Source organism: Carcharhinus amblyrhynchos, chromosome 28, assembly GCF_965287045.1.
Source record: "Carcharhinus amblyrhynchos chromosome 28, sCarAmb.v2.hapA, whole genome shotgun sequence".
Classification (NCBI taxonomy): Eukaryota; Metazoa; Chordata; class Chondrichthyes; order Carcharhiniformes; family Carcharhinidae; genus Carcharhinus; species Carcharhinus amblyrhynchos.
In genome coordinates this window covers 22,848,765-22,864,411 of record NC_137351.1, presented here as the reverse complement: position 1 = coordinate 22,864,411, position 15,647 = coordinate 22,848,765, and the positions used below count along the sequence as shown (strand labels likewise).

The window sequence follows — 15,647 nt, the reverse complement described above, 5'->3', positions numbered from 1 at the left end:
AATCTTATACTGTAATTAGTACATGTGTTTCGCTAATTTAACTGGCCTTTGACATTCCCATCCACAGAGAGCAATGCATCATTCAATATATTCAAGGCTGAGATAGACAGATTTCTATAAAGAAATCAAGGGTTACTGGGAGCAGGCAGCAAAGTGGAGTTAAGGTCACAGTCAGATCAGGTGAAAACTTATTGAATGGGCAAACCTGCTTGACGGGCTGAATGGCCCATTCCCGTTACTATTTTTCTAATGCATTTTTAGCATTGCATCGAAATATTCCAGCCAGAGATAAACGATGACTGTATGAAATGAGGACAAGGTAGTATATGGAGTAACCTACTTAACTGCCCACATATATGCACTTTTGTATAGTTTTAAGGATATATTTTTGTATACAAACAGTGAGACTTTGGGAGAGATGGGTTAAAACAGCGAGACTTTGAGAGAAGGAGGTTACAGTAGTGAGACTTTGGGAGAAGAGGTTTACAAAAGCAAGATTTTGGAGAGAGGTTAAAACAGCAAGACTACGAAAGAAAAAGGTTAAAACGGTGAGATTTGGGAGAGAGAAGTTAAGACAGTGAGACTTCAGGAGAAAGATGTCGGTAGAGAGGTTAGAAGCAGTGAAACTTTGGGGAGGACATTTGGAAACGTCAATTTGAGAAAAAAGTGAACAGTGGCTTCACTGGAAACCTGTAAGTGATTGGCTGCTCTTGGGAAATTGGGTAAATAGCCGGAAATTTAAAAACGTAACTATTTAATTTTTTTTAATGATAAAGGTCTATTCTATTCTATTATTCATGTTTAAATTAATATAGTACGTGGTTGTGAAGCGAGGCACTAAATACAACAGAAAAAAAGAAAATGAAGGATTAAATAAAATTAAATTATTAATGAAAATGCATTGAGGATGGCAGGGCAGATGATGTACTGAGACTGCAGAATGTGAGAGTTCCTGGATGCCAGTGGGATCCAGAACAAATATATCTGCAGTAAGTGTCTGTGGCTTAAGGAGCTTTGGCTCAGAATCATTGAGCCAAAGGGATGGGCAAAGTTACCTGAATACTTTGTACCAAAAATTGGTCACACCCCTAGGATAGGGTCTTCTCACTTCATCAGTGTCCAAGGACAGGAAGGTGGGATCATTACCTGAACCACGGGCAAATCGGCATCAAGTAATTAAGATCAGGGCTGAAAGATTGGTGTGCGAGAAATGGGTTTGATTCAAAGGGCAATGGGAGCTGTACCATTGGGACATCTAAACAGAACTGTGCTAGCACCAGCGTTCTGGCGAACTGTATAACTAGAGCAGGAGAGAGTGCTTTAAATTAAGTAATGGGAAGACAGGATCACATGAGAGGAAATATAGTAAAGCAATTGAAAAGAACATAGTAATAGATCTGGCCAGCAATTCAGGTAATAATTACCAGAGAGTGGCAGGATGGGATAGAACATACAATAGTAAGTGTTTACCAGCAGATAAGGCCAGAGGTTGCAAAAGTGGTTAAAAATAAATTGGAGTTTAAGGCCTTGTATCGGAATGCGTGTAGCATTTGTAACAAAGTGGTTGAAGTTTTAGCACAGATAGTTTGACCTGATTGGCATTACAGAGACATGGTTGAAAGGCGACCGATGCTGGGACTTAAATGTTGAAGGGAATTCGACATATCGAAATTACAGGAAGCAAGGTAAAGGTGGCAGAGTAACTGTTAATTAAGGATGGCATTAGTTCAATACTGAGCAACTGTTTCACTTCAAAGATCCAGACCTAGAATCAGTTTTGACAGAGATAAGAAATGATAAAGGTACAATGTCTCTGTGGGGGTAGTTTCTAGGCCCCCAAACAGTAGTTACACTGTACAGCAGAGCATACAGGAAGTAATAAATGAATCACATAAGAAAGGTATCTCAATGATGTGTGATTGAATCCACATATAGATTGGGAGAATCAGAGTGGTTTACCAGGTAGCCTGGAAAATTAGTTCGTAGAAGGGACGATCTTACCAAAAACGTTTTAAGTGCCGAACGAGCGCAAAAACAACAGAGAATCGTTCTGTTTTGTTTTGAGTGAGATCCCAGATACTATCTTATGACGCTTAAGAGTCACACTTTTCCTCATTTTTTCTCATATCAGTAGCAAGAGTGTTTGGACTCTATTCACATTGGGAAGCTGTCAGCAGACTGTTAGAGTGTGCTTTACGCGTGCACCTTAATCTCCCAGTGTACTGTGCACAAGAGTATGTAGTGCACTGCGTGATGGTCACTCCCCCCGCAGTTCCCCAGACATCACACACCCCTCCCCTCCCGATCACCATGCCCCCGACTGACTGGCACCCCCATTCAAACCCTAACCCCCCTCGTCTCTGGCTGATTGTCGCTCCAGAGTGCGCAGCGTGTATGTAGCTTCCAATGCTGTGCCTCCCCTGCGGGCATTGCCCTCTTGGATCTTACCCCTCCCCTTAGGCTCCACCCCTTGGCATCGCCCAGTGCCAATTTGGCATCCCCCCCGCCCCGCCCGGATGATCTCTAAAGGAGTCTCTAAGTGACAGCAATCCCAAAATGATAGACTTTCATGTCCAGTTTGAAAGTGAGGAGTAAGGGCCCATGACTTGTATTTCAAACCTAGATAAAGGTAACTGTTGAGATTATGAACGCAGAGCTGGTTAAGGGGAGCTGAGAAAGTCAATTAGAACGTAGGACAGTAGTGTTGAAGTGACAAGTCTATTAAGTAGATATTTAATAACTCTCAGCAAACAATTATTGCAGTGAGAAAGAAAGGCTGTTTGATAAGGATGCATAGTCCATGGCTAAATGAGGAAATCGAGGATAGTGTCAAGCTGAAAGAAACACTCTAAAAATCTGCAAAATTAGAGGTAGGTCAGAGATTTGAACAGACTTCAGGAACCAACAGTGACTAAAAAGATAATAGGCGGGAAGTAGAGTATGAGAGGAAGTTAGCTAGTAATTTAAAAACAGATGGTAAGAGGTTCTACAACCATTTGAATAGGAAAAGAATAACCAAAGTTGGTTCTCTAGAAAGTGAGTTGGAGGAATTTATAACGATGAACAAGGAAATAGCAGAGGTGTTGAACAGATATCTTATGTCTGTCTTCATGGTGAGTATAGATTGGAGAGATTGGAATTGTTCACCTTGGAGAGAAGAAGACTGGGAGATTTGTTTGAGATGCCCAACATTGAGGTGGGTGGGGGAACAGGTTGGATCAAGAGAAATTGTTCCCCTTGGTGAAAGGGTATGAATGAGAGGGCACAGATTGGCAAAAGAAGCAAATGTTTAAGTTTATTTGTTAGTGTCACAAGTTATGTCAACACTGCAATGAAGTTACTGTGAAAATCCCTTAGTCGCCACACTCTGGTGCCTGTTTGGATACACTGAGAGAGAATTTAGCATGGCCAGTGCACCTAACCAGCGCGTCTTTTGGACTGTGGGAGGAAACCGGAGCAACCAGAGGAAACCCACGCAGACATGAGGAAAACGTTCAGACTCCACACGGACAGTGACCCAGGCCAGGAATCGAACCCGGGTCCCTGGCACTGAGACAGCAATGCTAACGACTGTGCCATCGTGCCGCCCCTGTAATTAAGAAAAAATGTTTTCACGTGAGTGGTGGGGGATTGGAATGCATCTGTCTGGAAGTATGGTGGAGGCAGGTTCAATCGAGGCATTCAAGAGGACATCAGATGATTATTTGAATAGAAACAATTTGTAGGAGTACAGGGAAAAGGCAGGGGAAATAGCACTAAATCGTGTCGCTTGTTTGGAGAGCTGGTGCGACATGATGGACCAAATGTCGTCCTCCTGCGCCATTACAATTGAGTGGTTCTGTGATGGTAAAAGATTGGGAAATTCTCTGAACTAATTAAAAATCAAGAGGTGATAGGGAGTGATGACCAAAAACAATACCATCACCAGGAAAATGTACTGGGAAAACTATTAGACCTTAAAGATTCACAGGTTCCCAGGACATGATGGCTTGTTTCCTAGTGTCTCAAAAGAAGTGGCAGCAGCAGTGGTAGAGGCATTGGTTAGCATCTTCCACAGATTCTGGAAGGATCCCATATTCAAGAGAGAAGGGAAGTAGAAAGCAAGAAAGTACGTGCCGATTAGCCTAACATCTGCAAGGGGGAAAATGCTATAAACTTTTAGTAAGGAAGTTCCATAGAATAGAGTCCCTACAGCATGGAAGGAGACCATTCAGCCCATCGAGTCTGCACCAACCACAATCCTCCCAGGCCCTATCCCCACAACCCCATGCATTTATCCTAGCTAGTCTCCCTGACACTAAAGGGCAATTTAGCACGGCCAATCCACCTAATCTGCACATCTTTGGATTGTAGGAGGAAACCCGAGTGCTCGGAGGAACCCCACACAGACACAGGGAGAATGTGCAAACTCTGCGCAGACAGTAACCCAAGCCAGGAATCGAACTCGGGTCCCTGGCGCTATGAGGCAGCAGTGCTAACCACTGTGTCACTGTGAAACTAGATTTGCAGCTGATTAGTAAGCTGTCAAGAGGAGATAGAGAATCTATACAGAGATGGGGATAAGTTAAGGGAGTGGGTAAAACATTGGCAGCTGAATAATTACATGAGTAAATGTGAACTTGTCAATTTTGGCAGGAAGAATAGTGAAGTATTATACTATTTAAAAGGAGCAAGGTTGGAGAGTTCAGGGGAGGCAGTGATATAATGTTATTGTCACTGGACTGGCAAAATCTGGGGACCTGGGTTCAAATCCCCAGGTGACAAAATTTGAGTTCAATGAAAAGAAATCTGGAATTACTGAGGCCTAATGTATGGGAGGCATGGTGGCACAGTGGTTAACACTCACAGCTTCAGGGACCCGGGCGTGATTCCAGCCTTGAGTGACTGTCTGGGAGGAGTGTGCACATTCTCCATGTGTCTGTGTGGGCTTTCTTCGGGTGCTCCAATTTCCTCCTGCAGTCCAAAGGTGTACGGGTTGGCAAGCTAAATTACGCCTTAGTGTCAGAGTGGATAGTAGGGTAAATATGTGTGGTTACAGGGATAGGATCTGGGTGGGATTGTTTCAATGCAGGCGCAATAGTCCTAAGATGATTTGTTTATGGGAACTAGTAAGGCAAATATGTGGATAATGGGGATAAGGTGGTGGATGGACTTAGGTAGGATGCTCTGTCAGAGGGTTGGTGGATACCCGGTTGACCAAATGCCCTCATGCTGCACTGTAGGGACTCTATGGTGCCCAGGGATCTGGGTGTCCTGGTACATGAATTACAAAGCATGTGGGTATTACAAATGATTGGGAAGGAAAATGGAATGTTGGCTTCCAATGCAAGAGGTAAAGTCTTACTGCAACTGTACAGGGCCTTGCTGGGACCACTTCTGTAATATTGTGTACAGTTTTGGTCTCCTTATTTGAAAAAGGATCAAACTGCTTTAGAAGCAGTTTTGAGAAGATTCACTTGGTTTACTCCTGGGACGAAGGGTTTACCTCGTGAAGAAAGGTTAAGTGGGTTGGGCATGTACCCATAGACATTTAAAAGAATGGGCGGTGATTTTATTGAAATGTAAAAAAAACTCTTGAGGAGACTGGATAGGATGGACGCTGGGAGGATGTTTTATCTGGTGGGCAAAACTAGAACTTGGAAACACAGTTTAAGAATAAGAGGTCTCCCTTCTGCGTTTAAAGTTACTTAAGTTTATATTATTTGTGTCACAAGTAGGCTTACATTAACAATGCAATGAGGTTACTGGGAAAATCCCCTATTCGCTACACTCCAATGCCCATCCAGGTACACTGAGGGAGAATTTAGCATGACACGTCTTTCAGACTATGGGTGGAAACTGAAGCAACCGGAAAAAAACCACGCAGACACAGGGAGAACGTGCAGACTCTGCACAGATAGTGACCCAAGCCGGGAATGAAACCCGGGTCCCTGGAGCTGTGAGTTGGCTGCGCTAACCACTGAGTCACTGTGCCGCCCAAGCCGAGACAGAGATGAGGACAATTTTTTCTTTCCGAGGGTCATTCAAGTGTGGAATTTTCTTCCCAGAAGGTAGGGGAGGCTGGGTCTTTAAATTTCTTCAAGTCTGAGTTAGATTTTTGCTTATTTCCTTGTTAGAGGTTTGTGGGGGTCAGGCAGGAATGTGGATCTGAGGCATCAGTCAGATCAGCAATGATCTTATTGATCTTGGGAGCAGGATTAGACCATTTGACCCTTTTCCAAGTCCTCTTTTCTTTTGCTGACAGTAGAACTAATCCAAAGACAGAAACTGTTATGCAATTGTTGTTTACAGGTGCAGAATCTGAAACAATGCATTGTTCTTAAGGGATCAGATTAATCTTTTTGGAAGAAAATTTTGGGGCGGCACGCTGGCACAGTTGTTAGCACTACTGCCTCACAGCACCAAGGACTCGGGTTCAATTCCGGCCTTGGGTCACTGTCTGTGTGGAGATCACACATTCTCCCCATGTCTGTTTAGGTTTCCTCCAGGTGCACCAGTTTCCTTCCACAGTCCAACAATGTGCAGGATAGGTGCATTGGCCATGCTAAATTAATGTCCCAAGATGTGTAGTTCGGGGGATTAGCAAGATAAGTACATGGAGTTATGGTGGTTGTAAGAGAGGGGAGGGCTGGCCTGAGTAAGATGGTCTAGTGAAGAGTTGGTGCAGATTGATGGGCTGAATGGCCTCCTTCTGCACTGTTGGGTTCAATGATTCTATGAAGTCTACAAGAATTTAAACTATTTTCTTAACAAATTGAGAGAACTTAAACCTTGAGGATAAGTATTTTTTAAAAGTTTCAACTTCAAGTAAGCTGGAAATATATTGCTACCAATTCATTGACACCCAGTGTAGGTTGCCACTTCAGTACAGTCTCCAGTACCAAGAACCTCTGATGAACAATCATTCAGACTCGAACCATTGGCTCTATTCTGTTTCCACAGATGCTGTAAAAAGTCTGACAACACCAGGTTTTAGTCCAACCTATTTATTTGATAATATACTCACAAGCTTTCGAGGGGACTGCCTCTTCGTCAGGTGAATGGAGAGTTCTGGCCTCAGACAGAGCATATAAAGCACAGACAGTTTAGAGATTACTGATTAAAATGCGAATCCTTACACCTAACCTGCTGTTCAAGACCTGAAGTGGCTGATAATGTGAGTGGAAGGAGCACTGATCACAGTTTAAAGAGATGTGTATTGTCTCCAGACAGTACAGTAAGTGAGGTTTTGCAAACCCAGGCAAGTCACGGGGGTTACAGATAGTGCGACATGAACCCAAGATCCCAAGGTCAGGGATCTTGGGTTCATGTCGCACTATCTGTAACCCCCGTGACTTGCCTGGGTTTGCAAAACTTCACTTACTGTACTGTCTGGAGACAATACACATCTCTTTAAACTGTGATCAGTGCTCCTTCCACTCACATTATCAGCCACTTCAGGTCTTGAACAGCAGGTTAGGTGTAAGGATTCGCATCTTAATCAGTAATCTCTAAACTGTCTGTGCTTTATATGCTCTGTCTGAGGCCAGAACTCTCCATTCACCTGACGAAGAGGCAGTCCCCTCGAAAGCTTGTGAGTATATTATCAAATAAATAGGTTGGACTAAAACCTGGTGTTGTCAGACTTTTTACTGTGTTTACGCCAGTCCAACGCCGGCATACCCACATCATGTCCACAGATGCTGTCAGACCTGCTGAGATTTTCTGGCATTTTCTGTTTTTGTTTCAGATTCCAGCATCCGCAGTAAATTGCTTCTAACCAAGAATGTCTGCATTGCTGGATATGCTGTCATTCACGTGGTGGGTTCCCCCTGGGATGCAGGGGAATGGCAGTAAGGGCAGGGGGTTTTGGTGGTGCCACCCCCTAACCCACCCATTCCCGATGTTGCATCCCTCAGTCATGTTAATTGAATCATCATCGAATCCCTACAGGAGGCCATTCGGCCCATGGAGTCTGCACCATCTACAATCCCACCCAGGCCCAATCCCCATAACTCCATGCAGTTATCCTAGCTAGTCCTCCTGACACAAAGGGGCAATTTAGCATGGCCAATCCATCTAACCCGCACATCTTTGGACTGTGGGAGGAAATCAGAGCACTGGAGGAAACCCACGCACATACGGGGAGAATGTGCAAACTCCACACAGACAGTAACCCAAGCTGAGAATCGAACCTGGGTCCCTGGTGTTGAGGCAGCAGTGTTAACCACTGTGCCACCATGCTGCCCTTTAATTGGACACTGAGTTCCTTTGATTGAAGGGAGCCCACCTCGCCCGCCTGTGCACCAGGAGGTGACAAGCTGGCCACAGTTTTACCTGTCATCCATGCCACTGGGTTAGTACCTGCAATGATGGGATAAGGCCTCAGTGGTCACTAGCTGGTCACTTAAGGGCTGTAGAGTTATGAGATTAACAGGGTTCGGGGACGCTACTATCCGGCCTAATTTCGTGCCCTTCCCACCTCCCATCTTGTCACCAGCGAGAGCACATGACCCTATCCATCATTTTATACATCAATCCATTTGGGTAAATTGTGATAATGAGATGAGGGATTCTGAGTTCACAATAGCCTGGAGAAGAAGAACTTTAAAGATGCTTTTGACTATAGATTTCAGCTAGATTTTACAATTCCAATCCTTGGTCTCAGTCACAGAATAGAATCATAGAATTCCTACAGGGCAAAAGAGACCATTCAGCCCATCGAGTCTACACTGACTCGCCGGCAGAATATCTTACCCAGGCCCTATCCTTTGTCCTATCCCCTTAACGCCACAAATTTCCGATAGCTAATCTATCTAACCTACCCATCTTGAGGCACTAAGGGGCAATTTAGCATGGCCAATCCACTTAACTTGTACATTTTTGGACTGTGGGAGGAAACCTGAGCACATGGGAAAAAACCCACGCAGACACAGGGATAACGTGCAAACTCCACACAGACAGTGACCTGAGGGTGCAATTGAACTCGGGTCCCTGGAGTTGCGAGGCAATTGTTTGATACCATCTCCTTAGCTGTAATTTTTAAATTGAATCAGCTGTATTTTAAGAGGACACTGATGTTTTTACTCTCTCATTGGAAGTTGAGATGTTATGAGGGGAAAGTGATATTTCTGTTGTGCAATGTGATACAAACAAAACATAGTTCATAATGACTGCACAGTCAGCAGGATGATTGCAATTGCAAGAAACTATGGTGTGAGCCTTTAAGAATGTTAAAATATTACATTTTCATTTGGGATTGGGCTTTTGAAATTCAGAGACTTTAACAAAAGTAATTTGGTTTGAAATTCTACCTAAATTGTATGGTTTGCTCATTGCATATGTGGCTGGGTGTAAGTGTTTCAGTAGACAAATAGATTGTCTTGAGTCACTTCAATTATTCTGAGGAATTTGCTTGCTTGCAATATGATTCTAAATACCATTAAGAATTTCCCAAAGGATTGATGTAATGTAGTTCCAACAGTGGTTTACGGGAGGTGTAAGCAATTGTGCAAAGCATTGCTCCAAATGCAGTAAATATTATGTAATCAAAGCTTTTTACCACTTTGATTGGAGCATGAAACACTTTTGAGCGTATTCTATTTAAGAACAACGTGAAGAGAAATAGCATCTAAACTAGCGCTCAATTCTTCTGGGATCAGTAGGTCTTAACTTCCTCTTACTATTTTTCCATTCTCTGGATTGTGAAGGCAAGGTAAATTATTATTCAATGTGGTCGTTAGTGTTAATGTCTTGTCAGTTACATTGTTAGTGTTAATGTCACATCAATTGCTCTATTAAGATTAAAAGACACAGATGATGGGTATTCACTGAATAAAAGCAAATTACTGTGGATGCTGGAATATGAAACCAAAGGAGAAAATGCTGGAAAATTTCAGCAGGCCTGACAGCATCTGTAAGGAGAGAAAAGAGCTGACGTTTCGAGTTCAGATGAGCCTTTGTCAAAGCTTTGGGTGACCCTTTACAAAGGGGCCAACTGGACTCGAAACGTCAGCTCTTTTCTCACCTTACAGATACTGAGATTTCCTGAGAAAAGAGCTGACGTTTCGAATCCAGATGACCTTTGGTAAAGGGTCACTCAGAGCTTTGATAAAGGGCCATTTGGACTTGAAACGTCAGCTGTTTTCTCTCCATACAGGTGCTGCCAGACCTGCTGAGATTTTCTGTTTTGGAAGTGATGGTATTCATTATATTTAAACCCATTTAAGTAGCGGATATCTTCCATAATTCATGTGGACCGCAGGGGCTGGGGAACTCATCACCACCTGGAATAACATTTTGGCTGAGTTAGTCAAGTTTCCTTTGACATTTCGTTTTGGTTGAAGTGCCCCACTAGGAGCTGTCACCCATAACATTTTTGTTTAATTTGTTGATACTTTAGTTCCACTTAGAAGACTATAAATAGCAGATATCTCCCATGACCTATGGCCACCACAGCGACTGGGGTGCATCATTTGATTTGATTTATTAGTGTCACATGTATTGGGAAACAGTGAAAAGTGTTGTTTCCTGCGCGCTATACAGATAAAGCATACCATTCACAGAATACATAGGGAAGAGAGTGCAGAATATAATGTTATGGTCACAGATAGGGTGTAGAAAAAGATCAATTTAATATCAGGTAGTCCATTCAGAAGTCTGATGGCAGTAGGGAAGAATCTGTTCTTGAGTTTGTTGGTAGGTGTTTTCAGACTCTTGCATCTTTTTTGTGACAGAAGAAGATGGAAAAATGTATGCCCAGGTTGTATGGGGTCCTTGATTATGCTGGCTGCTTTCCTGAGGCAGCAGGAAATATAGACAGGGCCCATGGATAGGAGGCTGGTTTGCGCGATGGACTGGGTGACATTCACGACATTTTGTAGTTCCTTCACTCCCAGGCATGAATTTTTGGTTTAGTTGGTTAAGTTTCCTCTGAAGTTTTTTTTTTGTTAGTGTCCCAACAGGAGCTGTCACCCCTCTTTAACCTGTGAATTTAGTGGTATTTGTTCTATTCATGAATATAAATAGCAGATAGCTGGGTACTTGAGTGTGTGGGAGGCACTCTGAAAGACTGAGTAAGTCGATAAACTTAATAAAGAAGAACTCTGTGCCTTAGATTTGGCTTCACCAATCAACTTGAATCCTGTTAACAATTAGTTCTCATGACCGTCATGATTATGTAAGTTGTGATTTTATTCTGAAAAACTTCAATAGTTTTAATTCTTTCACTATAATGCAGTAAGTTTCCTTACTACGAGGTTCAGACAACTGTCAATGGTATTTTTTTGTTACAATGTGACCTTTCTGGTTCAGAAATCTATTATTCCAAAACAGTAGTTGGCCAAGAAATGTTCTGCGTAGACCCAAGCAACTCAGGGCATCTTTCTGATACATTAACTAGAAGATGCAGCATTTGGATCAATAAAGCAATTTTGTTATTGCTTTAAATGTTTTATCATGATTTTATGCTTCAGCTAAATATTTATGTACATGGTGTTTTCCCGTTCCCAAACTTGTGATTAGGCTTACTAATGTCATTCTATAATCCAGAAATAACTTGGACCCTGTGATAACCCCCAAGACTTGCATGGAGAATCACTGATTGACCTCCCTGTAGGACCTAGAGTCATAGAGATTTACAGTATGGAAACAGGCTCTTCAGGCCAACTTATCCATGCTGTTGAGTTTTTAAACATTAAGCTACTCCCAACTGCCCACATTTTGACCATATCCCTGTATACCAATCTTACCCATAAACTGTCTAAATGCTTTTTAAAAGGCAAAATTGTGCCCGCCTCTGCTACTACTTCTGGCAGCTCGTTCCAGACACTCACAACCCCTTTGTAGAGAAAATTGCCTCTTTGGACCCTTTTGTATTTCTCCCCTCTCATATTAAACCTATGCCCTCTAGTTTTACACTCCTCTACCTTTGGGAAAGATGTTGACTATATAGCTGATCTATGCCTCTCATTACTTTATAGACCTCTATGACATCACCCCTAAGCCTCCTACGCTCCAGGGAAATAAGTCCCAGTCGATCCAGGCTCAAATCATCAAGTCCCCGCAGCATCCTAGTAAATCTTTCCTGTACTCTTTCTAGTTTAATAATATCCTTTCTATAATAGAGTGACAAGAACTGTGCATAGTATTTGAAGTGTGGCCTTACCAATGTCTTGTACAACTTCAACAAGATGTCCCAACTCCTATATTCAATGTTCTGACCAATGAAACCAAGCATGCTGAATGCCTCCTTTACTACCCTGTCCACCTGTGACTCCATTTTCAAAGAGCTATGAACTTGTACCCCTAGATCTCTTTGTTTTATAACTCTCCCCAACGCCCTTCCATTAACTGAGTAAGTCCTGCCCTGGCTCGATCTACCAAAATGTATTATGCCGCATTTATCTAAATTAAACTCCATCTGCCATTTGCCAGCCCACTGGCCCAATTGATCAAGATCCTGTTGCAATCCTACATAACCTTCTTCACTATCCATTGTGCCACCAATCTTGTGTCTTCTGCAAATTTACTAACTGTGCTTGCTAAATTCTCATCCAAATCATTAATATAAATGACAAATAACAGTGGACCCAAACCCTGAGGCACACCATATGGAAAACGAGCTCCCTGGTGATGGGTAATTAACAAACCAAGTGGAGCTTGTATAGCAAGCCCTGTACAAAGCAGGCCCCAGGGTGGGTCCCTTGATGTATTGTCCTGGTTGGGAATGGTTTGTATTCACCACAGGCTTGTGGTTTTTGCTTTCCTTTATTTTGTGCAATAAAGCATTGTTCCATTACAGCCGACTCCTGGAATTATTATAGTCCCAATTGGAAAGGTTACAGTGTAAACATATCTTTCACTTATGCTTGTTACGTTTTCAGACAGTGAAAATGAGCAGGTTTGCCAGTTAGAACATAGAACATAGAAAAACTACAGCACAAACAGGCCCTTCAGCCCCCAAAGTTGCGCTGATCATATCCCTACCTACTAGGCCTATCTATAACCCTCAATCCCATTAAATCCCATGTACTCGTCCAGAAGTCTCTTAAAAGACCCCAACGAGTTCGCCTCCACCACCACCGACGGCAGCCGATTCCACTCACCCACCCCCCTCTGAGTGAAAAACATACCCCTGACATCTCCTCTGTACCTACTCCCCAGCACCTTAAACCTGTGTCCTCTCGTAGCGACCATTTCAGCCCAGGGAAATAGCCTCTGAGAATCCACCAGCTCTATACCGCTCAACATCTTATAAACCTCTATCAGGTCACCTCTCATCCTTCGTCTCTCCAGGGAGAAAAGACCGAGCTCCCTCAACCTATCCTCATACGGCATGCCATCCAATCCAGGCAACATCCTTGTAAATCTCTTCTGCACCCTTTCAATAGCTTCCACATCTTCCTCGTAATGAGGCAACCAGAACAGCGCTCAGTACTCCAAGTGGGGTCTAACTAGGGTCTTATAAAGCTGCAGCATTAGCATTAGGGTCTTATAAAGCTGCAGCTGCAGTTCAGAGAGGTGTGGAGAAATTGATTGAGCAAATGGAGTTTGATGCAAGGAAGTTTGGATCAGAGAAACACATATCGGAACATTTTCTTAATAGAAACCAGGAACAGTGGAGGAGTAAAGGAATGTAGGTGTACATGTACACAAATCATATTGATAGAGAAAGCAATTGGAAAGGCCAATGGGAATTCAGCAATTAAGATGTGATTATTTGATGGTACAGACTCTTTTTCGAGTATTGCGTTCAGTTTTGGAAACCAAACCTCTGGAAGTACTGGCTTTGGAAGGCCACAGCACAGGGTCACCAAGATTATGATAGAATCATAGAATCTGTACAGTGCAGAAGGAGGCCATTTGGCCCATCAAGCCTGCACTGACAACAGTCTCACCTAGTCCGTATCCCTGTAACCCCGCTAATCCCCCTGACACTGAGGGGCAATTTGACACGGCCAATCAAACTAACATCTTTAGAGTGTCAGATGAAACCGGGTCACCCAGAGGAAATCCACATAGACACGGGGAGAATGTGCAAACTCCACACACAGAGTCAGCGAAGGCTGGAATGGAATCAGGATCCCTAGTGCTGTGAGGCAGCAATGCTAACCACTGTGCCATCCCTGTGATGATATGGTCTAAAGAGTTAAATTATAAGGGTACATTGTATGAATTTGGCTTGTATTTCATTAAGTTTACGAAGATCGGTATTAAAAATGATAAAGGATTGTATTGGGGACATTGTGCAGATATGTATAAATGCTTGCTGTAAATGAAGAGTATTGGTTTTGGGAAACTGTACACTCAAACTGTAAGACAATAGACAATCTCCAAAATCCCCATCTAGACCCTGACCACACAACAAAACAATTTTAGCACATCCCAGTTTCCTCTCACCCTCCAATCTTTTGGGATTTACAGATTGCCAGTGTTTTCTGCACTCCACTCACCACAATCCGAATCATTTTCCTGGCTCCATTCAGAGCCCAAGGTCTGCCTCCTGTTAGGGAAGAGCAAGTCATGGTGGAGCAGAAAGACAATGATAAAGGATAAACACCACCAGTCGCTCTCGTGCTCACGTCACTAGCTTGCCATTCACTCTGTGTGCACTTTAGTGCATAGTTCAGAGGCAGAATCTATGTCATGTGACACTGGTCATGAGAGGGCTGTAGCCATGTCAGGGGCCTGACGCAGTTTGTGTCCATATGCAGCAAGACATGGACAATATTGAGACTTGGGCTGATAATTGGCAAGTAACATTCACGCCACATAAATGCCAAGCCACAACCATCTCCAACAAATCAATAGCCTCACCATCACTGCATTCTCCACTATCAACATCCTGGGAGTTACATTGACCAGAAATTGAACCAGACCAGCCATATGAAACTGTAGCTACAAGAACAGGTCGGAGATCTGGAATTCTGCGAAGACTAACTCATCTGCTGACTTCCTAAGTCCGAAGTCAGGAGTGTGATGGAACACTCTCCAGTTGCGTGGGTGAGTGCAGCTCCAACAACACTCGAGAAGCTTGATAGCATCCAGGACAAATATTTGCTCAGCATTTCTGCATTAGAGAAATGGGCAGAGTACCCATTCTGACCTTGATCCTAAAAGCCCTGTTGGAAGTCTGTCTGCATTCAAATGGAACATTAATGGTTCCTGCCAAGGTTCACATCTGGATGCTGTGAACATGAGCGAGACAGCATAGGACAGTTACCCACATGTGGCTCATCTGGGTTCTGAGTGCAGCCCAAGAGACTTTTTGTTGACAGTTGCCAATGCGCAAGGTTGCACCATTCCACTAATTTACGTCCACGTAGTTTTTTTTCCTACAGTATGACTGAAATGATGCAGACATAAAGCAAGGGTGAGTGAAGTGAGGTGTGTGCTGATTGCTCACAACATGGACTGTGAGAGTCGTGTGCTCCTTCCATGTCCAATGTGTAAATATTTTTATTCTTACTATTTGAAGTTGATGAGCATTCTATTAACATATAAATAATGAAGCATTTTCTATAACTTGTTATGAAATAGCTGGAGTGTATTCAATGTATTTAATCATGGGGTCATTGTTAGTGAACAAACCTGATTTCAATCTTAATGCCCACTGAGATGAAAGAGGACCACTCACGTTGCCCACTTACTAGACTAGATTGCCCATC

At 43.1% G+C, this 15,647-nt stretch overlaps 1 protein-coding gene across 1 annotated transcript in view; it reads left to right on the top strand.

Annotated features, from left to right (window-relative positions):
• LOC145359668 (protein unc-13 homolog C-like) overlaps window positions 1-15,647 on the top strand; it is a 396,096-nt gene that overhangs the window by 108,310 nt on the left and 272,139 nt on the right.